Raw genomic sequence first — 25,750 nt, 5'->3', positions numbered from 1 at the left:
ACACCATGTAAATTACAGAACAGCAGCATAATGTGGCTCTTCACAGGATTTTAAAGCTTTTCTAGCAGGCCTAGATGAAATGTTCTGGAGAAAAGAACAGTTACGCTGTGGTTGCCTAGCAAATGTCTCTGAGAAAGTGTTTCTGTTTAAAGAGAAAAACAAATTAAGTATAAACCGCCTGCAAGGCCACACTCCCTGGGGACAGTAGATTTCTGTAAGACTCAGAGGGCAAAATTGTCAAAATCTCTTGTTAAAATAGAGGCAGCACATCACAGCCACAAACACCAGAGATATTAAAGTGAAAAACCCTACTAGTTCTGGCTCAAAGTCAGAAATAACTGAGTGCTTCAAGATCTCTTGACCCCAGGGAGTTATTAGTAACATTTTTAAAGTCATCTTTAACATTATGTGTCTTTTGTTTTTAATATATTAAGAAATTACACTCCAAAGGGGAATGGAGTCCTCAGTCCTGTGTCAGTCCCTGAAATACTAAGTCAGTGTCTCTAACTCCAGAGCCAAATCTGTGTGTCCATGGAGGGAAACACACCCTGTGTCTGCCTCCTAATGGGTATTAAACTGTCTTTGGCAAGGGATTAATGGACTGGTTCGGCTTTTCAAGCTCTTTCTTCTTTTGCTGAAATATTTATTTAGAATCATTCAATTCCCTCCTCCCTTCCAAAATCTTTTCCCACCTATTAATAAAACAGAGAAGTTGGCAATGTGGAGTTGCTAATGTTGTGGCCTCTGCTTTTCACTCAGGGGGATCAGATAAGGGCCACAAAAGTCCACGGGGGACTGTATTTGGAGGGAAACACAAAATAATTTGTAGAAGGATGTCCAAAACCATCATCCTCAGTGCCATGGAGTGGGAGCTGGAGAAAAACCACAGGACTTCTGTTAGTGTGGCTTCATTATGCTCTGGCCCCTTCTCCTTCAGCTTTTCAGTGCTTCCATAATGATTAGGTGTGTTGTTCCTAATTAATCAGGGTTAAACCTGATTGTCCACCCAACAGCAATATGTTCCTTAAACAATGTCACCAGAAGACCCAAAAGAAAGATTTCTGGAGTTCTCAGTGAGAGCCTTTGACCTGTGAACTGCCCACAAAACCTTTCCAGTACATATTAAATCCAGGGACTGTTTATCCTTTGGCAGGGAACTCATCCACCTGGGGCCTCAGCTCTGAGCTCAGATCATGAAGGTTTTGTCTGTCAAGAGCTATTGCCCATATTTCTTCATTCCTCCAGAAGCAGGGGATCATCTTCTTGACCTGGGTTTTTGAGATGTTGGGACAAGAGTGAGAATAAATATTCTCCTTCCTTATCATTCCAGGGGAGTTTTAATTTACACATTTTATGTCTGGGAGTCTTTCCAATCCGTATTAAGCTTGCTGAAAGGAAAGAGTATCATTTAAGCCAAGGGATCCAGGATGAAAGAGCTCTAAAAAAAAAAGACTTTCTGTGTTCCTTCCCCTATGAGCTGTGAACTGCATCATTAGCAAAAGTTCTGGAGTACCTCTTGGGAGAAAAATCTTGAATATGTGGAAGGGGAAAATGGCATGGACATCCCACAGGGATGCATAGGATCCGACTGGTTTCCTACTTGCAGCAGAACACATACAAAACACAAAGTAGAGGGTTGCTTAGAGCAGGAGACTCTAGCCCTGCACTGCAGAATCTCACAGAACAAAGACAAGTCTCTGTGTGGTTTTTGCAGCCCCATGACTGAGGTAGTTGGCACTCACAGGCCTTTCCTAAACCCAGAGGAGGCAATTCCCAAATGGATCATTACTGCAGAATGACCTCACTGGCTGGGTGAACATGCTGGATGCTCCTTGAATAAACAATACCTTGGCAAATAAATTCATTATCTCATTGTAAATACCTGATTCCAGCCTGGAAAATGGTTCATCAGTCTTGTCTGAAGGTTCTGATCCCAATTCTTCAGCTCTCCTGGCTTCCAGTGGTGACAAGATGGGACACGCAGCATATAGGAAAAAACTGCTCCATGTTTGTAGTCCTTCTCAGCTATTTACAGAAATATTTAGATGTAGGGGGAGTTCGATTTATGTGCCTTATCTTCCTCAAACCAGAGAGAACTCTTCCCTCCGTTACAAACACTGCTTAATGGATCTCTAACAGCCCTGCTTTCACAACATCAAATACAACAGAAAATAAGGGGGAGCAGGAGGAACCAAACAAACAACTCTTTATTGTTTCCAGGTGTCCCTGATAATGGGTGGAGGAAGAAGTGGAGAAGAAGGAGGGGAGAGAGATAAGAAAATCGTAATTGGGTCCTTGGCACAAGCTCATCATGCATAAACATGGCAGACAAAAAATCCAGAGTGTAAAAAGAAGTTCTTAGCTCCTGAAGATGCCAGGTGTTGAAAGGATGTCTGAAAGCAGACCTGCAGTTTTTGTAGGCCCGTTTGCCTTCTCAGGGCTCTGCAGAGAAGCAGCAATGGCCAGGGTGGTGTTTCCCCACATGGGAGGCTGTGCCCCAGCACCCAGCAAAGCAGCCTGGAGCCAGCACCCACTGGAGGATGAATCAGCTGGGGAAACTCCCTCCCCTTCAGCCTCAGGAGGATTAAAAGTCACCCAATTTATCTTTTTTGGGGTAACACAGTTGTTCTCTGGTGAGAGAGGAGGCTGCTCATTATACACATACTTTATTGATCATTGTGCATTCCTGCACAAAGATGTGCTGAGAACAGGTACAAAGATGTAATTTCCTTCACTCTGGCACTGTGTTTCCTATCTCCTCTGAACCAGAGTGGTGCACAAACCAAGGCAATCCAAACCTCCACACCCTCACCCACACAAAATAATGGCTTGGCCAAATTATTTGGACATTCATTATATTATAACAAAACCTTCTGCTGTATTTTCCCTGCCTCCTATGCAGTCCCGTGCTTGCCTTCTGCCTTTATAACTTTATAATAGCTTCCATTCTTATTTTCCTTTATGATTTTTTCTTCACTGACTTTAAAAAATACTACTCAATTGACAGCATTCCATTTGAAAAATCAAGGAGTCCATAAATAAGGCTCAAGACAGCCCCAAATATAGTTGCTAACAGAAATGGTAACTTTTATGAGTCTGGACAGCAACTTTTCAATTACACATTTTGACAGGCAAATGCCACTGAATGGGATGGGAGCACAGAGAAGGGTATTTTTAAAAATGAGAAGTTCAGGTGGTTTTGGTCAAAAGCCTCCTGAAATGTAGGGAAGAAGTGGAGAGAAGAAAATAGAACAAAATATGGAAAGGTGCAAAGAGAAGATCTCATCTGATTTGATCCAGATTCTTTGCTCCATTTCTCTCACACACCAATTTAATTTTGACTTCACCTGTTACCCTGATCCTGCATGGGGAAAGTTATTGACAAATCTCATGTTGTAGAGGAGAGAGTAGGGAAGATGAGAAGGCTCCAAAGCAGCTGGAGCAGTTCATAGCCCAGTTCCCTTAGAATATGAATGAGAATGAAATGCTTAATTCCTGATGGTGGTGCTTGAAATCCATCGTGGTTCTTGCTGTAAGAAGAGGAGGGAGGGTTGGGATGGGCCTGGGCTCGCTGGTGTCTCTGGAGCCCAGAACTGCAGATCATTGCAGTGTTTGTTTAATGAGCACCCTTAGCTCTGAGCACTCCAGGGAAACCTGTGGCACACAAGAACTCCCTTGTAAAGAGGAGTTTTCCTCTCTTTCCTGCGGCTTCTCTGGGTCTGAGCTCAGTCTCAGCCTCTCCTCCAGTAAATTTATTTATTTAGAGATATCTCTCTTCTTCTCACTTGTTTCTTTGTACAAAATGAATAAAGAAATCAATAGCTTTTAGGATTCCATCTTCCAGTCCTTTTTTGTTTTAAATGGGACTCTTTCAAACAATAATCAGGAGAAGAACATGGCCAAACAATGCTTTCAAATAAGTTTCATTTTCTTTGAGAAACATGCTTTTAAAAGTCATATTTTATTAATTTTTTCCCCTGCAAGACAGGAATTGAAATCATAAATTTTGCTCATCCTGCCCAAAAGCTGTTTTCAGTGAGGAGCTTAGATTGCTCTGTTAGTAAAAGCCAAGATGTGGCAGGTTTGGACTCTCCCTGCCATGTCCACCTGCAGGATTCTCAATTCCCACACACACAGGAGAGGTCCACACACCCATGCATTTGTCCTTGATGGTTTAATTAGTACCTGGAGCATTCAACACTCACCTCTTCACTTGTCCTTTTCATTCAAATGTCACCTCCCAAACCAGTCTCTCCTAAGGAGTGAGAAGAAGGGGGAGAATTTTCAAATTAAGGAATCCTGCTTTCTCTTCTGGATTAACCACCCATTTAAAAATGACATTTGCCCATCAGAGACTGGAAGGGGAAGGAACATTCCTAATTTGAGATATGAAAATGGTGATAGAGAGAGAGGGGACACAGCTGAGGAGGAAAGTGCTTGAATGATGCACAGAGGGAATCCAGTGCAATGTGAGACCTTGGGATCCAGGGAGATTTTCACTAATGGTCTCTGCAAGTCTTATTATTTCATACATATTCTCATCCCTCTGACAGAGAGACTGCATAAATCACTTCCCCTTGTCCCAGGCTGACCCTATAACCTCTGAGAGATAATGAGGCACTGTACCTGGCATCTCCTAATGCTGCCAAGATCCAGATCAAAGAACATTAATTCTCCATGATAACATCTCTATTTATTAATGCAAATGCCTTTAATCCTTCCCCAGCCTCTGCTCTGCTCGCCACCTTTACTTTTATTACTGAAATTTCTTTGGAATTAGGTAAATTGGCTTAATGTCCCCAGAAGGTGGATGTCACTAAAAGCTGCAGTTTGATGTGTCCCCCTGGCAGTGACACTCACCTCCTGGACAGATTAGCTCCCAGATTTGTTACAGTGGGCAGGGGCTACATGTTGGGGCTTTTCCAGAGGTGCCAAAGTGTTTGTATTCATCCCATAGAGGTCAAAAAATAATTTGTAATGATACTTTTTTATTAATTTCCCCCTTTTTTTGCCAGCCATCAGTGAGCAGACTGTGATTTCCCTCTTTCCCCTCCAATCTTCAATATCATGTGCTGCTCAAAGTTATTTTCCAGGGTGTTTCTGGGGAAAACAGTGCAGGCCAGCTCTTCCTGCAGCTGCCACGTGTGCTGAGGTGTTTACTTTTCTTAGAAACAGATCAGGGAGCTCTGTGGATTTATGCTAAAAAATAATCTGTTCTAAGCACAGGTTTGCAAGGAAGTAGGAAAAAACTTGCCTTGACTCTCACAAACAGGAAACTCCTTCTACTTGAACTCCTAAGTGCTGAGTGGGGCAGACACAAGGTGGGGTTGCAGAGTGGGAGCTCTCTGCCACAGCCTCACACACACTCTGGTAGATGGGACCTGGAACAAAGAATCGTGGGGCTCTCACAGTGCCATCATGCACTGGTGGGGTTGGAACAGCCCTAGAGCCCATCTCATCCCACCCCCTGCCATGCCAGGGACACCTCCCACCATCCCAGGCCCTGGCCTTGGACACTTCCAGGCATCCACAGCTTCTCTGTGAGAGCCTCCCTACCCTCACAGGGAAGATATTTCTTCTAATATCCACTCTAAACCCACTCTCTTTCAGTTTGAAGCCGTTCCCCCTTGTCCTGTCACTCCAGGCCTTGTAGATAATCCCTCTCCACCTTTCCTGTGGGCTCCTTTCAGGTGCCATCCTCTCCTGTTTGAGTGGAGAACCACTCTGGGAGTCGTGCCTTGTGGGGGGAAGGTGAGAATGGCCTTTTACACTGTGGGGAGCTGGGAAAGAGAACACATACCCAGCAGAACAGCAGCCTGGGGGATGCTCAGGAGCTTCACAGGGGCCAGAGGCAGGCAAGAGATCAGGAAACCCCACGGTGTGAAGAGTTGGCACATTGCTGCTTCAAAGCATGACTCTGCACCAAGAAGTGGTGGAAGAAATGACCCTGAGGAAGGAGGTGATAGGAAACTGCTGGGTTAATTATACCCCTCTTTCTCCAGTCAGTGCTGGCTGTACCCTCAGGCACAGGGGGCCAGGGATTTAGGCTCTATTAGTGCCACATGAAAAGCATGAAAAAGTACTTTGCCTTCCTTCCCCAGCTCCCTGCCTGAGAGAGAAGTTTATAAAACTTTTCTTCCTCTCCTTTTGCTTTGGCTGTTCTACTTGTCAGGGCCCACACCTGCTATCAAGTTTCTGTACAGAGAGCAGCTCTGCAAGGTGCAGGACTCAAATTTAGTCTGTGAATGTGACATCAATATTACTGTCTAATAAGCATTAGACATCAGCCTGTAAGCAGAGGAGAACAAATGCTTCCTTCATACAAACTGGGATTATTGTCCCATAAGGCACTGACAGACAAAAGTGGAAAATCGATGTAAGGAACTGAATATTTGGACTGAGCTCCAATTTGTCCTGGTGTCCAATCTGGCACCTATTCTCCTCTTCCTATTCAAGCCTAAGTCCCGTCGACATCAATGGAAGCTTTTTGCAATTATGGAATGAGGGAAAAAAACATAACACACTCTGTAAGGCTGCAGCTCCATCACCTTTTCCTTTCTTGGCCATCAAATGCTGAAAGAGTGACCTTGTTTTCATTAAGAGGAACACCTTGTGAATGAATACAGGATGTCAGGTGGGAACAGAGGCACTCAAGGCAAAGAATTCATTAGAGAAAGTTTCAGTACTGCAGAGTGGGACATTCATTATTCTACAACTAATCCCTGTGAGTTTTAATTAAAAAGACCAGGCAGTTTGTATATAAACTGCCTCATGTGGTACCTTAATATCTCACTAAGTATGAATCCAAAGTTTTCCTAGTTTAAACATTTTTTTCTATTGTGGCACAGTGCATGGCCAACTCTACCCTGAAAACTGAGAGACAAAGCAGTTTGGAGGGTGCAGGCCCTCAAGAAACACTATTCCTGGGAGACTCTTGGCCCAGTTTTGCAGCCTCTGGAGATTTACATAATTCAGGACAACACTGGAGATTTCAGTGTATGGATTTCAGTGTAGAATTAAATCTGCAAACACTTCAGGCTCCCTGGCATTGCAAGTCGAGAAAATCACTATAAAAAAGGCAGTTCTCTGGAGCACTGAACTGGGTTGTAACCTGCACGCTCATCACATGGCTGGATTGGAAAGCTTGGAGTGATGCTAGGGCTCTATATTCAGGCAGCATCACTTTCTCCAGAGGTCTTGGCATATCATAGAATGGTTTGGGTTGGAAGAACCTTAAAACTCACCTCATCCCACCCCTGCCATGGCAGGGACACCTTCCACTGTCCCAGGCTGCTCCCAGTCCTGTCCAGCCTGGCCTTGGGCACTGCCAGAGATCCAGGGGCAGCCACAGCTGCTCTGGGCACCCTGTGCCATGGCCTGCCCACCCTCCCAGGGAAGGATTTTTCCCAATATCCCATCCATCCCTGCCCTCTGGCAGTGAGAAGCCATTCCTCCTTGTCCTGGCACTCCAGGCTCTTGTAAACCATCTCTCTCCATCTTTCCTGTTGGTTCCCTTTGGTGCTGGAAGGCTGCAACTGTGTCACCCCTAAGCCTTCTCTTCTCCAGTCTGAACAATCCCAGAGCTGCTCCATCCTCTGATCCCCTGGTGCCTCCTCTGGATCTCTGCAGCAGCTCCAGCTCCTCCCTGTGCTGGGCCAGGGCTGGGGCAGCTCTGCAGGTGGGGTCTCACCTGAGCCCAGGGCACAGGGGCACAATCCCCCTGCCCTGCTGCCCACGCTGGGCTCAGCCCAGGGCAGGGGGCATTTCTGGGCTGCTAACACACATTCACAGAGACTTTGGGGTTTACACTGCAAGGGACAGGGATCTGCTCTGTTCAAACAGGCTCAGGCTCACACCCCTCTAACCCCACACAATTAACCTCAGCAGCCACAAATCCTTGCTGCCCATGCCAGGCACTGGGACTGCTGGATAAGCCTTTTGCTAAAACCAGCCTCAGGACTTCTGGATTGAATAATATGAATTCCTGCAACCTGTATTAACTGAGGAAGCATTCCATTAATCTTACACACAGGTGACCCAACCAGCAGTCACAGCTGCCTGTGATTAGTCAGGATAATTTTTGTGCTGGTAACTAAAATTCAGAGCCCCTGCAGCCCAGCCCCTCTGGGCAGTGATAACTCCTGGTAGGTGGCTGCTCAGCGAGGAACCAACACACAGGCAGGGGATTCAGGAACATTTTGTCAAAGAGATGCAAAAAGGAAGGATCATTTTAGGCTGATTCACCTCTCTGTGTGTGTGTGGGCGTCTCTAAATTGTGTGTGCATATGTGTGTCTGTGTGTTTGCCTTGACTGAGTGAATCACCCTACCTGTTACAGTGTAAAACAGCAAACATTAGTAAAACCCATAATAAGCCTAGTGGTGGTGATTCAACCAAAGCTAGCACATCTGTCACTGAGCAGCAGACTGCCAGGCTTTTCATCAGGGGAAATACAATTGAATAATAATGTAGGAAAGGTAAAGCAGCTTCAACAGAGCTTTCTGCCAAATTAAATACAAGGTGCGCTAAAGAAAAGGGGACGGGGGGGAAAGGCTCCACAGATGTATAACCCTGCTTGAATACAAATCCCTCAGTCACGGGGACTCCGTGGCTGGAGACACATCACATCTGCAGGGCAAGCAGCTTGCTCAGGGCTGGGGGTGGATGTGGGTGGATGGGTGGGCAGGGAGGATGCTGACAAATGTCCAACTCTGGGAACACAGAATCTTCCCTGTGCCAGCAGCCAAATAAGGAATTGAAGGGGAGGAGGAGATGGGCTTTTTGACTAATATTTGGTGGCCTGATTCTCCAGTGCCATCTGGTCACTTGGCAGTGCTCTTGGCAGTGCAGAGGAGACTTAACCCCATCCAAAGTGGTATCAGAGGGATTTCCCTGTGGTAAAAAGTCTTTTGATGGCAAAGGAGCTCTGCAGTGCTTGTAGGAAACACTAAACCAGAGAGAAAAGACAACATTGCTGGAGGCCCTCTCCCCAGCCTTGGCTCATCAGACAAAGCCAAAGGAAGGGAAGGATGGGATGAGATCCTGGCCAAATCATTGCCTTTGAGCCTCCTTGGTGGGTCAGAAAGAAACAAACAGAGCAGTGGGATAGGGGGGACAAAGTCAGGATCTGTGAGCCAGAGGAGGATGGCCCTTCTCTCACTCTCACTCAAGGGCATGGAGACCTCAAGCTTGTTCAAACCCATAAATCTCAAGGGCTGCAATGGCTGTTGGAGGCAGCAGCACTGAATCACAGGAATGAGCCACTGAAGAGGCCTTTCAGACACTTTGGGGGTGTGTTATGGTGGCAGTGCCACTTCTCAAGCCAGCCTTTTGTACCCCCACATCCTTTTTGTACTGCTATGGTTGTTCTAAGGGCCTTTGATGGGGGTACCATTGTGAGTGACCCTGACTTGTTTCTGCCAGAGTGTAAATAAGGATAATGGACCATCAGTCCATCAGCTACAAATGGAACATCTCTTAAAGAGAAAAAGAAAGGAAGAAGAGAGTCTTGTGGTGTAGACACTTTCCTGTCTGCAGAGGTACTCTTTTGGGGCACTTCATTTTAAACATCCATTTTCTTTACATTTTCTCTTTCCCATGTACACAGAGCATTTTCTTCTGTTCTGTTTTTGTTCCCATTTACTTGTTTCCCTTTTAACCAGAGGGACATTAAAAATCCCAACACCTTTTTAGCACTTGTGTTTACCATTCGCTCAGCTTTGAAAACCACTGCAGGGCTGGAGATAAAACCACACACATGCACACACAAATATCCAGACCCTTTCTGGCTGAAGCGGGGAGGCAAAATAAACCCTTTGGACTATTTAGAGACGAGACAGATTTGCAAAAGCTCTGACCCAAACCCCACAACAATCAGCACAGCCACAGGTCTCCCGGGCTGAAAGGAAGCCCTCCTGCAAATTTCATTGGAAAACGTGCCTTGCAATCACCTCTGCTGAGCTCATAAACAGCCCTGCCAAGCAGTTCCAGCTGAGTCACCACTGCAGGCCAGTCCATGCCTCTCTGCTTCTCCCCCTTTTCCACTGCCTGGCAGCAGAAAGATCAATGCCCTCTGCCCAGGCTACCAAACACACTGCAAAAATCCAAGCTAATGAGCAGTGTTAGGTGGAGCAGGAGACAATAAAGCCCCCAGTGCTCGTGCAGAGCAGGGCTGGGTTGGTTTTCTTCACTCCCTTCACAAGTTGGATGATGATGAACAAGCAGCCACAGAGAGGCACTGAAAGGTGCCATGGTAATTTTCTGGACGTGGGCAGCATGGTGAAGAACCCCTGGAACAGAACAATCAATGGAGCAAACTCACAGAAAGGTGAGGAAAAGGAAAATAAAAGCACCAACATTTCTGAGTGAGGAGCTTGCCAGTCATATTTACTCATCATTGCATCCACATTCACATGAGTTGCACTTCACTGCAGGGCTGAATCCCCCCACAGCCAACAGCTCTGTGAAGGGGCTGTGTCACCCCCTGCCCGTCCCTTCTTCCCCAATTGCAGCCACAGATTAGTGGCTCCACAGTGCCCACTCCTAACCCACCTCTCTCTGTCCATCCAAAAGCAATAATAATAAAGGAGAGGGTTTGGAGCAATCCAATCCCACTCCTGAGCCAGGGAACAGCCACAGGATCTCACTGCTGGGCAGCTCAGGGTGGGTTTGTGCCACGGGCAGTGGCCAACACCTGACCCTGACAGGGAAGGGAAAATAAACCTGTAGTGCACTTCAGCCACCTGGGCTCAGACTGGGAGACTTGTGTCTGATTTTACTCCTGTGAGAATTGCAGCTGGAGGAAAGCAAACCTCAGTAAAGGCAGCCACTGCCACCTTTCTGAGTTCACTCGTCAAAATGCATTGTCCACCTGCAAGAGGCACCGAGGGGCCCATCGGCAGAATTTGGGAGAGTTTGAACTTCTTTTCCCTCTACCATAAAATAATTATTTAAGCAACTTTTTTCTAAAGTTTTTATTGATTTTTTTTTTAGTTTTTTCTATTATTAAAAAACAAAACAAAAACAGAAGAAAATTCCATTGCTGCTGATTTTCATTCTTCCAATTCTTTAGAGTTTGATAATTTTCCAAAGCAATTATCTCAAAATCAAATGATTTATTGAAGAGAAATTTAAAAAAAAAACCCCAAAACCAAAAGCAAACCTATAGGTGTTTCCATAAGCTGCTGAAACAATTCTTTTGTATTTGAAAAAAAGGAGGAAGGAGGAAAGGAAGAAAACCCTGCAATAATATTTGTGTTTTCCCTGCCCATCCCAATTGGCACTGTTCTCAGGATCTTCTTAGTTGGAAAATATTGGAGTGTCTTCCTGCCATACCATCCAACTGTTGGCTCCTCTCACAGCAGCCAGGCCTGGTGTCCTGTGCATCAGAGAGCTCAGCTCTGCCTTCAAACATCAGCTCTTAAGGCTGAATCCACCACTGAGAGGATGTTTGGGATCCAAAACCCCAAATTTTTGCTCTTCTCTGCCAGAAATGACTTCCCATCATGCAAGGGAACTGCAACCACCCAACTCATGCTACCAAGGCTAAAATCACTTTCCAAAATGAGCTCAGTACAGCCTCCAAGCCATGGGTTGGATTTGAACCACGTTTCTGGAAGGGAAGGGTAAAAAAAAAAAAAAAAAAGAAAACAGATGTATTTTGGAGAAAAACAGAAGCATCTTGTCTCTGTTTTAAAGCAAGATGATTTGCCATGAAATATTACTGCTTTAAGACACATCATTGCATCATTCACTGGTGCTTTCAGACTATTGGCCTCACCCATTTATTTTTACACAGAGACCAGACTGTAAACCTCTTGGGGTAATGAAAAAAGGGAAAAGAGAAATCATCTGTTTTCCTCTCAATTCTTGCAGATAGATTATACCTCCTTGTATCTCAAAAGGAAAAAAAAAATCTACTTGGGCTGACCCTTTGCTTGTGCAAAGACTTGGGGACATCGAGGTGCAAATGATCAAAAAGTTCTCCTTGTGCCACATGTTGGGTAATAACCTGGTATTTTTAAACCAAAGCATTAAAGGATTTTCTGGCTGTCTCTTTTGCAAAAATAACAGCACAATTCTAATTCTCCTTGCTTCAGTAAGAGGAAGGGGAAAGGTTTAAAAATGCAGCTCCTACATTTACCAAGGCGTGTTGTGCCAAATAAAAGCAATCTTCCATATGCTGTTATATTTTTTTGTACATTTCATGATTCTGATGTTTTACACCACGATTTTCGTGTGCTCAGGATTGGCAGTGCTGCAGCAGGGATGTGTCACTGTCAGCCCAGACAAGCAGCTTTGTTTTGGGCTGTGTTCTGTTCCTTTCCTGGCTCCTGTGCGATCTGAGATTTCACCATCATTCCCACCCGGACATCCCTGAGGTGACCACAGAGCAGGTACAACAACTTGGGGAATCTGAGCCCTCCTGCTGCTGTTTCTCCATGGAATCCTGGCATAGGATTGAAACAGCACCAGGGTTCTGCTGCTGCATCTTCCATGCCCTTAGCGCATTTTAAATATTAAGTAATAAAAATATGTATAAGTAAAGAGTACATCCATAAATAAAGCAAATGTATAACTCACTGAATTATTTCATTACTAGCAGCCACATTCTCTAGCAGAATAACTAAGAGCAGAATTTCTCCTGACTTAGCTTCTCATTATTAAAATACTACCAGCGATTACTTGCAGGACATGCATTTCCAAGCTAATCATTTGAGGATTAATTTTATGTGTGCATAAATAACTCCTGTTTTGACTCAGGGCCTTGAAGCAATGTACTTGACAAAATACACTTGTGTTTGAATATCACTGGCTGAGCCAGCGTGCTCACACAGAACTTGTGCTTTTACACAGCCGTGGGAGGATTCATACCCTTTTCCTTTCCTCTCTCACCTAAAGCAGCTGTGGAAGTGTTCCTGGAAATGTTCAAGGCCACTTTAAACAGAGCTTAGAGTAACCTGGGATTGTGGAGGGTGTCCCTGCCCCCCCATGGCAGTGGGGTCAGAAAAAGATGATTTTTATGACCCCTTCCAACCCAAACCACTCTACAATCCTTGGAAACCTCTACATTCCACAGTGTGCTGAGGTTATTCATTGAAAAGGGCTTGCACCTTTGCTTCCCCCCTGCAACAAAAATTCAGAATATTTAAAGGCAGCTTTTGAAATCAACTCCCAAACCCTCTTCCATTCAAGAGAGCAGCCTCTAACCACACATGCAGGAGAGATGTCATGGCCAAGATACACCACAAGAACTTGGATGATGTGAGGACAGCTTTTAACCTGCTGCAAAGCTGATGAGACACCAGTGCTCCACACACTGCTGCCACCTAGAAGGGTCGAGCAAACTCATCCCTAGCACCTGCAATAAATTCATTTTTCAATGGCAATATGTTGTCTAAGCCTTTAGGCTGTCACAAACATACCTGCACCTGGCTGGCAGCTCCAGCTTTCCTTTGCCTCATCTCCTGAGATTTTAAACACTGGAACCATGGAACATTTAGCACAGAAGGGGTTCAGCAAATGTCAGTTACAGTAAGTGATAATATATATATCCACTCCCATATTCACACAAACACTTGTGGCCTTACCATACCACTTAACTTTACAGAAGCACAAGTTCCATCAGTTTCTAATCTGTAGAATAAATTATTTCAGAATTGTCAAGTAGGTTATTTCTCACCTCTTTCTCCAAACCAAAATTACTTGGGTGGGAGAACGAATTATACAGAAAATTGTCTGTCTTTTTATATCTGACTCAGGGAAAGAAGTTGAAATCTTTATATTACTTATTGAATTAAAATTTTAGAGATGATTTGTTGCTTAAAATATTTTATTTCAATTGTGTTGCAACATTACATGTTAATAGGGAAATGGTTCATTTTTGTTACATTGAAGCAGCATAATATATTACAGAACTCTGGCCGTAGACATTTATATTTATTACAGTGTGAACTGTCATAATAAATGCAGTTGACATTTTTTATTTCATCAAAACAGTGGAGTGGCATGAAAACAAAATCTAAATGATTTGTTTCAACTGTTCCCAGCTGGAACTATCATTGAAACAGAATCCTTCCAGCAAAATATTTTGGTTTTGACAAAACAAAAATTTTTGGACCACATACTATTTTCTCAAGATGCAGAGTGGAAGATACCAAAAATATCTTTGATATTGGCCATGATCTGAGCTCTGATTAAAGGAAAATGGAGTCAAATCAATAGTTTTGTTACCTTTGGTTACAGTGGGAGTGCACTAATAGAGGCTGGGAATATCCACACCTCTGTGGGATTCTGTGCCCTGGGATGGGCATCCTTGAGGAAATCCCCTTAATTCTGGTCCATCAAATTCAGCATAGGATTTCTACAATCCTTAAGCTTGGTAGACTGATCAGTCATTTGTGACCTGTCTGATGCCATCAGGAATGCAGAGATGTTCAAAGCTCTGGAGATGGCTCATCTCTGGGCAATGAAAGGGCAAAGCTCAGCCACAAACCAATTCTCCATCTTCCCACATCATTAGAATGAAAACAAAGGTTCAAACCTTTATATTTTGATTGTGGAGAAAGACAACAGAAAGCTCTTTTTTTTTCTTTTTTCCCAGAGGGCAAAACCTGAGGGGTTATTCACTTCCCATCCCCTCCCATCCTCAGTTTCTCCATTAAGCACAGGGACACTGACAGAATCCAAAAGCAGAAAAAATAAGGAGCATCCACACCCCACACAACTTAAAGGCTACAGACTGCTACTGCTTGACTGCCAAGCAGTGTTTCTGTGCCTCCAGCACTGTTTGTCTGGGGCAGGATAAAGGGGGAAGGAAATAGCTTTTGTAGTAAACCCTTCTCAGCATTTGCCTTCATTTGCCTTTCTCACCTGCAGTCCCAAAGCAAGGAGGTAACAGCAGTGAGTTCACATTTTTGCCTGGATCCACTGAAGAGTCAGTAGTGAGAAGACCCCTAAAGCCACTTTTAGCACTGTAGGCCCTCTGCTCCTGGGTGCTGCAGGGAGGGAGCCCTGCCTGCTGGAGCTCCCACTGCTGAGACAACAAACATCCCCAGGGCTTTTAGCTCCAGGCACCACCACATCCATCACAGAACTGCCCTCACTGCCACTTCTGCACATTTCTTCCAGCTTCACTCTGGAATGCTTCACTGCCCTTCTGCTCCCTCCTGGTCACTGCTCTGCCCTGCACAAGGCAGGGGATGGACCATGAGCAATGTGGCTGTGGCCACAGCTCTCTTCACAGAGAGCACCAGGCACAAGTTTCTCAAAGATTTCTCCTAGGGAAAGGCAGTGAGAAGTTCAGAGAAGAAAACAATTCTTATCTCTGCTTGCTGCTCCTGTTTTGCACATGTGAAATGTGTTATGGAGACTGTTTACCCAAAGTGATTTGGTTATTGGACACTGGTGAGGGTTGTTTGGATTCCTTGGCCAGTTGGGTCAAAGCTGTGTCCTGGCTGTCTCAGACACTCATGGGTTTTTCTTTGTAGCTCTTTAGTGTAGTATCTTTTTGGTATAGTATTGTATCTTTTTAGCATGCAATTTAGTATAGTATTAGTGTAATATAGAATAGTTTAATAAAGCAATTGTTCAGCCTTCTGAAATCATGGAGTCAGAGCACATTATTCCCCAGCTGGGGGATCGCCTGTTTCTACGATACATGGCTTTTATTCTTCTGCAGGGCATGGAGCCCCACATCTCCCACTGCTCTGAGGGGACAGCCAGCACTGTCCTCCACACCAAAGAGAGGGGCCATGGGGTATTTCATGGCTCTCCTTCATCTCAGAGACGTGGCCTTTTACCTCAGGCTCTGGCAGCTCTTGAATTTAGAGGGTGAGGTCTGCGAGTTCAGTCCCCATCACTGGTGACTCACACGGCGTCGTCACGTTATAAATCCTGCTGAACTTTGCAATGCAGAGCTGTTTGTAAACTGCAGAGCAGCTCAGCCAGCCCGGTGCTCTCACCAGCAAATCCAGGCAGCTCACCAGGAGCAGGGACTGGAGAAGGACTGGAGAAACCCCTGGGAGCTGGCGATGCTCAGCCAGGATGTCTCTGCTGCAGTAACACCAGCTCATGATTTCCTTTCTCTTACCATGAAATTCTCTCTGCTTGCTACTCCTACCTGCACCTTTTCCTTTGCTTTCAAATTGGCTTCCAAGCCAATTCCTTGCCTTTCTTATTCCCTACCTGCACCATTGCCCCAGAGGTGCTGCCTGCAATAAATAAACTGCAAATAGAAGGGTGACACAGGAACTGGGGGAGCCAGGACACCCTGGAAGAATGTGTCACATCAGAGGCTGAGGCAAAGGAGTGAAAAAAAGGAGGAGAAAGAGAGAAGACTGGAAATGAATGCTTCTCTTGTCTCAGTGCCCCCATGGTGATGTGAAAAGTCATTAAACACCTCAGCAGACTGGCACAGTGGAGTAAACAGGAGCAGCTAATAGGACAAAGGCACTAGCACTTCATCTCTTGCCTCTCTTTGGGTTCAGAGCAATGAAGGTTTCACATTCTCATGGCATCCTCCTGTGTTTTTAATATTCTCCTATCAGCAAGATAAAATGCTCCTCACTCCTTTCCTTGAACATTTCTTATTGGAAGAAAACTAAAAAAAAAACCAAAAAACAGGCCTTGCTCTCACTTCTCACTGCATGAGGAATTTCAAAGCCAGAGTTGTTTATTTTCTCCCTGTACCCCCATTTAAGAACCTTGGTTGAAAAACAGTTTCACTACATGTCCTTGGCCTGGACTCCCTGCAAAAAGACAAGAGAAGAGCAGCAAGCTTCAACAGGAGAAAAACATATCTAAAAACCTGCAAAGTGATTCCTTCTGGGGCCTTCTGTGAAGAGCAGCAGGGGCACAGGAGCAGAGGAGCTGGAAGAGGGATCAGACAGAGAAAGGTTTTATCATAGGATGTTACTGCTGTAAATAAGGACAATAATTGTATTTTCCTTATTGGAAGTCAGAAAGAACAATCACACGTGAATCTCCACTGTGCTACATCCTGTTCAGAACTTACTCAGCATCTGAACAGAAAAAAGCCCTCTTAAAAAAAAAAAATAAATACCCTTGGGAACCTGGCAGAAGGGCTTGGAGGACCTGACTACACCAGCAGAGACTTCAGGGTGTTCACACTCTGTGTGAGACAAAATGGATGAAACCATCCCACAAAACCTTCAGAAAGAGAATCAAATCTCATTTTTCCTGCAATACTCCACCAGAGCCATACACCCAGGCTAGCTCCAGTCCACTGTGTCCTTACTTTTTGCTTACAAATATCTCATTTAAGCTATTATTCTTTTTTTAATATGGATTTTTAGGCCGTTCTTTCTTGTAATGTCCCTTTTCACCAATAGAAAGTCACCTCTAGCATTCTTCCTGGTGAGTGAACCTCTGAATTACAGGCAATATCTCTGCTATATTTAGAGAAATGCTGAAAGTCTTGAACACAGATGATTGAGAAATCAGGCATCACCTCTTTGCCTTGAAAGGAGGGTTCATGAAAAGTATAAAACCATGAATATTTTACCCCAAAGTGCAGGTGTGAAACACTTCAGCATTCATCTCCTGTCCTAGAGTGTGGCAGTGATTGTCCAGCAGGGATGGCTGGCCAGGGAGCAGGGTCTGGGGACAGCCCAGTTGGAGAGCAGCCACCTGCTCCTGTGCCTGTCCTGCAACACCCCCAGCTGTGCTGCCTTCAGGGCAGAGCACAACCCCACAAAGTGGATCTTTCAGAGCCCATTCTCCCTTGCTACTAGTTTTAATGCTGCTTTTAAAGCCCTTTTTTTCCAGCAGGGAAATAATTTTATCTCTAAGGGTGTATATCAGCTCTGCCTTCAGCTGTCCCTCAGCTGCCCAGAGAGCTGACTCCGGGCGAGTTCTGCTTCCATTCCCTACCAAGGACAGCGGGGGTTTTGAAGATGCTGATGGTCCTTGACCAGCAGTATTAAGACACTAAATTACGCTGACATGGCCCATAAATCGCTAAATGAGGGACTCCCAGACAGGGATGTGGCGTGAGCCGAATGACTACGAGGGCTGCCCGTTTCCTGGGACTCCAGCTGAAGAGCTGGCACACCACAGATGCTCCAGGTGCCCTGCATGTCCCCAAGACCCTGTTTGTTGTAGCAGGCATCTCCAGCTGGATAATAATTAGCATTGACTCCATGATTCTCAGAAGGCTGATCAATCACTTTATTATACTATACTTATTAAGAAAGCCATGGCCCTTACAGACAGTCTGATACAGTTTTGACCTAATTGGTCCTTTAATTAAAACACCATCACCATTGGCTAATTAAGAAACCACCCTTTGGTAAATAAATCTCCATAATACATTCCACATGTTCACAACACCATCTGCAACAAGTGAAGATAAGAATTGTTTCTCATTCTTTTCTCTGATCTTCTCACAGCCAGGACAATTCCTGGGAAAGTTGTGCTTGTTGCTCTCTGTGGCTAGAGATCTGCTGCCACACTCCTTCTGCCAGGAGGGGACAACACATCACCACAGGGCTTGGTCACTGCTGTGGAAGTGTCCCAGTTGTGCAGGACTTAAGAGGTTTGGTTCTATTTTCCTGTTAATGCTCACTGTTATTTGCGTACGTTGGGTAAAGGACAACTCTCCGGGTAGAGGCACACAGAGACAGTCTCCACCTCTAAAAATAGAAGGAAATTACTATTGCTAAAGAGGAGACAAAGCCTTTAATCGCCTTAAGATTGTGCCACCTGCCCACTAGCAGGCAGGAAAATATTATTTGGATATTTCTATTTTATTTGGATTTATAGATAAGATGATAAAAGACTCAAGGTGGCATGGGGAACTTTTCCCAGAATGAAGGGGATAGGAATACGGGCTAATTTCCAGGAGGGTGTCATGAAGGTCTTGCATATGAAAATGAGAGAGAACCTACCCTTGGCTAAAAGAAAAGCCCCAACAATTACAGTGAGGTAAGTTTTTCTAGCTGGAAATTACTCATAGTTTCACAATTTTGGGGCTGTATGAATAATGAACCACTACCTGTCCTATTGGCCAGGTTGGAAGGAGCTCTGAGCAAGCTGGTTGAGTGAAAGGTGTCCCTGCCCATAGCAGGGGGTTGGAATAAAGTGATCTTCAAGGTCTCTTCCAACCCAAACCAGCCTGGGATTCTATGAACTGACCTTTATGAATTTCCTCCTTAACTGATATCAGCCAAGTGAGAGCTAAATGCAAAGGACAAACAGGCTGTGCCTGCTATAAAAGCACACTGTGCTCTAACAATGATGTGCTCAAGAACATTTGCTCTTCAAGGAAAGCAACTTTGTCTGAAGTTACCATTAAATAAAGGACAGTGTCTTTCCTCCTTTTAGGAAAATATCAGGATCTTATGTTTTGATTTAGAAGGAGGCAACACAGGGGATTTCTGCCATGCCAGGGGTTCAAGGATCCACAGCTGACCAAGTTCAGGAGTTTCAGTGGTGCCATGGTACTGGGGGAACGTAAATCACTATTTGCACCAAAACACTCAGTAATATATTAACATGTTGCACAGCACTTTTACTTCTGTTTGCTGAGAAATCAACCTAAACTTTATTTTTAGGATCTCCTATTTGCTGTTTGTTGCAGCTGAAGAAAAATGAGGAGAGAAAAGGCAAATTTTGCTATCTATGACCTGCCTAATTGGTACCTTGTTACAAGTTAGAATAGCCCCACCTCCCAGGTCCAGCCCAGGATTGAGACTTTTAAAAATACTAAAACTGTCCCTATAAACAGCCCTATTGCCAGGATCTCACCATCAAAGCTAAGCTATAAGGAAGAGGGCTGGGAAAACACTGAGATACAAGCAATGATGCTCATTTCCTCCCCGCCAGCCTTTCAGATGATGTTTCTCTGCTCCACCTGCATTTTAGGCTGGTAAATGATCCCTTGACAACAAACCTAAGTGTGAAGGGAGAATAGGCAATCTCAATGACAGTAAAGTTATTTTTTTCCCACCTAAGTTATGTAAATTCAGATGATCTCTGTGGCTTTCTTGGAGAGAATTGTTTTATTTTGTAGTGTTTAAACTGAAGCAGATAACTACCCATCCCTCTCCCCCAGCCAAGATTGCAAATGCTATGGGAAAGATGTCCAGAGAGCTGATAGAGTCTGGCATCATTTACTCTGGGTACAGTGTGAGAGGAGGAATAAAAATGCAGAGTCAACACTTTCAGAAAAGTACCAGCACAGCAAGAAAGGCAGGAGGACAGATTGCTGGGATAGACTCCTTCTTAGCAACAAGATCTATGGCAGCACAGGTTTTCTGTTTGTTGGGTGGTTTTAAGAAGGATGTATTTTTGCTAGGATTAAATAAAAAGGAATATTCCGCTTTCCCTAATTCTCCGTTACCCTTTATCCACAGAGGCTTGCATTCAGCTTGAGTAGAAGGAGAAAGATTATTTTTATGCTCCAATTTCAGAAAGCCGCTTTCAGTTTGGAAACAGCTGTTAATAACTCCAGGAGTGGGGTGGGAGGAAGATTTTTGCTGTGGGAGGAAGGAGCTGATCTGGGTCTCAGAAGCTGCTGGCTCCATTCCACCCTGCCGTGCCCTCACTAGGCAGCTTTGAGGCAGTCTCAGTCTGAGCACTGGGGCTTCCCCACCTGTGCAGCCCAGACAATGATCAGATTTGCCGGTTTTTCACTGCCCTTTGCTCATCATCAGCACACAAACTGCCCCTGGACTGCAGACACTGCCATTCACTCTGGATTCACACTTTTTGGCAGCAATAACCCCCAAACCTGTGAAAAACCAAGAATCTCATCCAGAACAAACATCTGCTCCAGGTGGATGTGTCCTGCTGGCTCACAGACCAGGTTGTATCACGTGCAAAAATTTAACTTGTTACTCTGTAGCTGGTGAAATGCACTGCTGAACCTTCCCTTTATCCATAGGAATATCCAACCTTGCTCCAAGCCCAAACATCCCACACCTTGACCCAAACACCATCTTCTTCCTTTCTTGCCCTTGTGTTGAAGCATTCCAGGGCTTCATGTGGAAACACAGATGCTAGAACCATCCCATGAATCCTCAGCTTTAAAGACCCTTTACACAGCAGTGCACACCTCCAGTCTCACTATGAAAAATCCTTATTTATTATCCCATTTCAGTTGCACCCCACAATGCAGCAGGGTGAGCAATTTAGCACTGCCTGCTGATGGGGTGGAAGGAAAGAAAAGGGAATGAATGACACGACAGCATCATCAGTTCTGTGTTGTTGTGTGACTGGGTGTGAAGAGGATGGAAAGTCATTTTCCTGACTTGCCAGCAAGAACGTCTGCAGTCACTGCATTCAGCTGCCCTTCAGCAGAGCAGAATATTTCATCTTTCAATACCATGGACAACATGCCTGATCTCAAATAGAAACTGTCCTTCCTTTTACACATCCCTCATAATAATCTGATTTATCCCAGACAGCTTTTCCATAGGATGTATCACATGCTGACTCTCACATTCTCTTTTGAAGGCAAAAAAGCATATTGCACCTGTTATGAAATATTCCTTTGATCTAAGGGAAATCATGAGCAATTTGTGTGTGACATTTACTAACTAATGTGCTGAGGGAATATTACTCCTAGAAAAACACTATTTTCTGGTAGTTTCAATATCCTGAATAATGCTATGCCAGTGGTGATTCATCTGGAAAAGGTAACTATTTCAGCATGATGAGCAATATTAATAACAGCACATAATACACAGTGCTTCTCAAGCAGACAGATCCTAAAGCCTACTGCAAACCTTTCCTATAAAGACCATTCAGTCATTCATTGAATTGCAGGCACCTGTGAGTAAAGAAGAAACCCCATTTCTGTACTTTCCATACAGCAAAAAAAGAAAGTAGAATTTGAGTTGAAATACTAATAGAAGAAAGAAATGAATAAAACAAATGTTCCAAGATGAAATCTGACATTGAGTAAATGCTCCCAGAACCTTTAAAAACGTGTATTGGGTCATTAATTGTCCAAATTGGTCAGTGAAGTCCACAGGAAATATAAACGTGGCATAAACCTTAATTATCGCTTCCTTACTAATTGTATGCACTGCACAATGACATTATTACTGCCATCCAAGACTTTTCAGCATCCCTAGAAGCTATGCTCTAATACCAAAACATCCAATAAAAAATCTGCTGCAATTTGAAAAACACATGAATGTATTAATGCATTGTGCAAGAGATAAAAATACAGCCACAATCCTTGCCTACAGGAATGATCTAAAGCTTTGATTCAGCAAAGTGCTTAATCAAGCACTTAACATTCAGACAAGCACCAATGCACTTCCTTTGGGGCTTGGCTACACGTTGGAGAAATCCTTCCCCCCTTGCCTTCCCCCAGACTTTGCAAAGCCAGCCCTCCTGTGCTCCCATGCTTGTAATCCTCCTGAATCCAGCAGAGGATTTTTAACTAATTGGCTGATCCACCCAGAGGTGGATTCAGCTCATTTTGGGATAAGGTGGTGCAGAGAGCTGAGTTGACGTGAGGATGACAGCACCTCCACAGGTATCCCACATTTGCACAACATCCAGAGATCAATGTCACCCCTGTGCTTTGCAGTCATGGCCAACACCACCTAGTGTCAGCTTTTCTGAGGGGATGCACCCCAAACCTGAGAATTTTTTTTGATTTTCTAAGGTTGCAGGAGAACAGTGTCCCTGCTTTTTGCCCCATGGTAAGGCACAGGCTGAGGTGAGTGACTGCTTCTAGTTCAGGGCTGGGGAGAGGTGAGGCTGAGAGAGATGGGCTTGTTCAGCCTCGTGAAGAGATGGCTGAGAGGGGATTCCATCCATGTCTGCAGGGAAGGCTCAGAACAGGGACGAGTCTCAGCTCCATGGGGCCCAGCAACTGGGCAGGAACTGATGCCCAGCAAGTCCCACCTGAACAGGAGGCAGAATTTCTTCCCTTTGCAGTGACCAAGCTCTGGACAGATCCCAGAGGGGGTGTGGAGTCTCCCCCAGTGTAGATATTGCAGACCCACCTGGACACAATGCCATGCCAGGAGTTCTGGGTGGCCCTGTGGAGCAGGGGTTGGATCAGTGACCCCACTGAGTGCCTTCCAGCCCGAGCCACTCTGTGATTCTGAGGCACCTTCTGTCCTCTGGGCAGTGGGGCAATAGTTTTGTCTGTCTGTCTCATGTTGGCTTTTAGAAAATCTGTAAAAACTCCAGTCCCTGGCTTGCTCAGGGCAATGATGGCAACTTTGAAGATGTGCAGCACAGTGGGATCTACACTCAGCTGTGACTTCAGCTGCCAACACCAGGCTGTCCCCAGGGACAGCCCCAGACCTTCCAGACAACATTCTGTCCAGCCAACCCAAGCTTTTTTTGTAGGCACAGCCTATTTTCCAAAGATTATTACCCTGGTTTTGCACCTCACCTTCAAAGTTCACTCCAAAATCTTTGGTTTTGGCTGTCTAAGAGGACCCCTGAGTTTATTTTCCCATTGATTTCCCCTGCTCACTTGGTATGCTCAGCGCTGTTTCCCTTCCATGGGCTGCTGTACCCTCTGAGGAGTTGTTAAAGCTGAATGTGTTGTAGTTCTACTTTTGTATGTTAATTGATGCACTTTTTAATTTTATTTTTGCATATTATTTGAGTTTGTTTCATTGTAAATTAGATTCTAAGGAGCCCCTCTAAACAATTGCTGCTTGCCAGCAGATCTCAGACAAGCACAAGCTCCTTCAGAGGAAATGTTGATGAAATTCAATCTTGCTTTTGAATCACTGATGCAAAAATCCCACCTTTAAGAATGAAGAAGGGAGGGGAGAGCCTCCATTAATATAAATACCTAATTTCCACTGACATTTACAGGGGTTATGATAGCTTCATGAAAGCAAAATATAACCCAAAGGATTATCCTTAAAATATCTCTACAAGCCCACCTGATGTTTTCTAGTGCTCAAACACTTATAAAAGGCAGTTCTCTTAATACTAAAAATTAACTCAGGGAAATAGGGAAATGATTCAAAAAGATTTGTTTTCAAAGTTATTTCCTCAGTCTGGTTCATAAAAGAAAGGCTAAAATCCACAGCATTAATTGTCCTATTCACTCTGGTATCTAACAGGATCTCTGCCAGCATTCATTTCTCCAAATATACAGGGAAGAAATTCTTTCCTGTGAGAGTGGTGAGGACCTGGCACAATCTGTCAAGAAAAGCTGTGCCTGCCCCATCCCTGGCACTGTTCAAGGCAGGTTGGACAGGGCTTAGAGCAACCTGGGACGGTGGAAAGTGTCCCTGCCCATGGAACAGAATTATCATCAAGGTCCCTTGCAACCCAAACCATCCCAGAGTTCTGTGATTCTAAATATTTCAAAGAAATTGTAGGAAAAAAAAAAAATATATATATAAACCTCAATACAGGATCTGTCACAATGAAAATTTTACGTTTTGTTAATTGTAACCTCAAAAAAAAATTAGATTAACTCTTCCATCATTCCTATGGAGCAGTCTTAGATTGGAGCACATCCTGCCAGGTTAAGGGCACAGAGCAGGCTGTGCCAGGCTGGAATGCAAAGTCAGTCGTAGATAGACCAGTGCCTAGGCACTGCTCACCTCTGCTAAAACTCCTCAGAAACACAATGCACACACCCTGATCTGTGATGAAGTCCCAGCTGGCAGTGGGCCCCTTCTGGATGACAGGTTAATTTAACCTAAATCAGGGAATAAGGGAGAAAACTGCTCAGAAAGCTACACAAAGCAGCAAGATTCCCAACTTGGCTTTCCTCTAAGACTCTCAACAATATTAAACATGTTAAAGGATGAAACTTCCCTCCAAACATGTCCTTCAGCTCCTTAATGGATCCTGAGCACTCTGCAGGGAGCAGGGGAAGGCTCCTGCCAAGGGGGCTGCCTTCCAGCAGACCTAGCAAGGGCACTGATTTACTCTGACAAGCACTAACAAAAACAGGGAAAGAACAAACTTTGTGATTCACAGTTATTTCCTTCCCTTCTCCCCTGCACCTTCCTCTTGCCTTACTGTATTCAAGCTCTCACACAATGGAGATGGGAAAATTCTCAGTGCTACTCCTTACCCTTAGTTTTCCACTTAATTTTAAAGTTCAGTAGAAATCAAAGTCAGTGGAGCTTGAAGGAGATGAGATTAAACTAGAAAATATTTTGAGATCCAAGAAACAAGAGCTTGTCTGGGTACCAAAGTGTTTTATCAGCTTCTCATGCCACACTTTCCATGAAAGCAGCTGAACTGTATCCCTTGCTTTATTCCAGCTTAAGATCTGCCATAGAGGCTGAGGTTTTGGTTCCTAATAAGGCAGATATTTAGAGAAAAACTCTTAAAATACTCTCTATGTGTACTGGGCACAGTAAATTAAAGAAAATAACAATTGGCTGAGCAATTATTGAACTCTATTTGTGTCTGAGAGCTGGTTTTCCAATATGCCAGAGGGCCTGGCTTGCTTCTCTGCAGTGATCCAGGAAATCTGAGCCTGGGAACAGCTCTGTGAGGCAGGTCAGGGTGGGCTTTGGTGTGGATGGGAAGAACCCAGGTCCTGGTGGTGCTGTTTGCCAAGGGAATTAGGCTTTGCTTGTGAGAGCCTGTTGGCAGCCAGCTCAGTCCTGTAAATCTGACTCAAGTCTTTAGCTCCCTGTACTATTTTCAGGTCTTGTTCCCTCTCAGAGGGAAGAGCAACTTGAACCATTTCCAGCCCCTCTATCATTAAGAGATAACTGGCTTTTCCTCAGCTGTTTTCCCTTGATCTCCTTTTCCCTTTACTCCATCTGTGAAAC

General features: G+C 44.5%; 2 long non-coding RNA genes across 2 annotated transcripts in view; one reads left to right on the top strand and one right to left on the bottom strand.

Annotated features, from left to right (window-relative positions):
• LOC135283158 (uncharacterized) overlaps positions 1-15,238 on the bottom strand; it is a 79,824-nt gene extending 64,586 nt beyond the window's left edge. Inside the window, exons 1-2 of the long non-coding RNA XR_010349025.1 lie at positions 14,871-15,238; positions 4,206-4,255 (exon numbers count right to left, since the gene is read on the bottom strand). This is a non-coding gene — a long non-coding RNA (uncharacterized LOC135283158). The remainder of the gene's footprint in view (positions 1-4,205; positions 4,256-14,870) is intronic.
• Positions 15,239-18,365: 3,127 nt separating this feature from the next.
• Positions 18,366-20,901, top strand: LOC135283153 (uncharacterized). Its single transcript, XR_010349018.1, has 3 exons — positions 18,366-18,555; positions 18,783-18,944; positions 20,375-20,901. It is a non-coding gene; the product is annotated as an uncharacterized LOC135283153 (long non-coding RNA).
• The last annotated feature ends 4,849 nt before the right edge of the window (positions 20,902-25,750 follow it).

The sequence above is a fragment of the Passer domesticus genome, chromosome 18 (assembly GCF_036417665.1).
Source record: "Passer domesticus isolate bPasDom1 chromosome 18, bPasDom1.hap1, whole genome shotgun sequence".
NCBI lineage: Eukaryota > Metazoa > Chordata > Aves > Passeriformes > Passeridae > Passer > Passer domesticus.
Note: the sequence above shows the minus strand (reverse complement) of the source record. Positions and strands in the feature narration are given on the sequence as shown.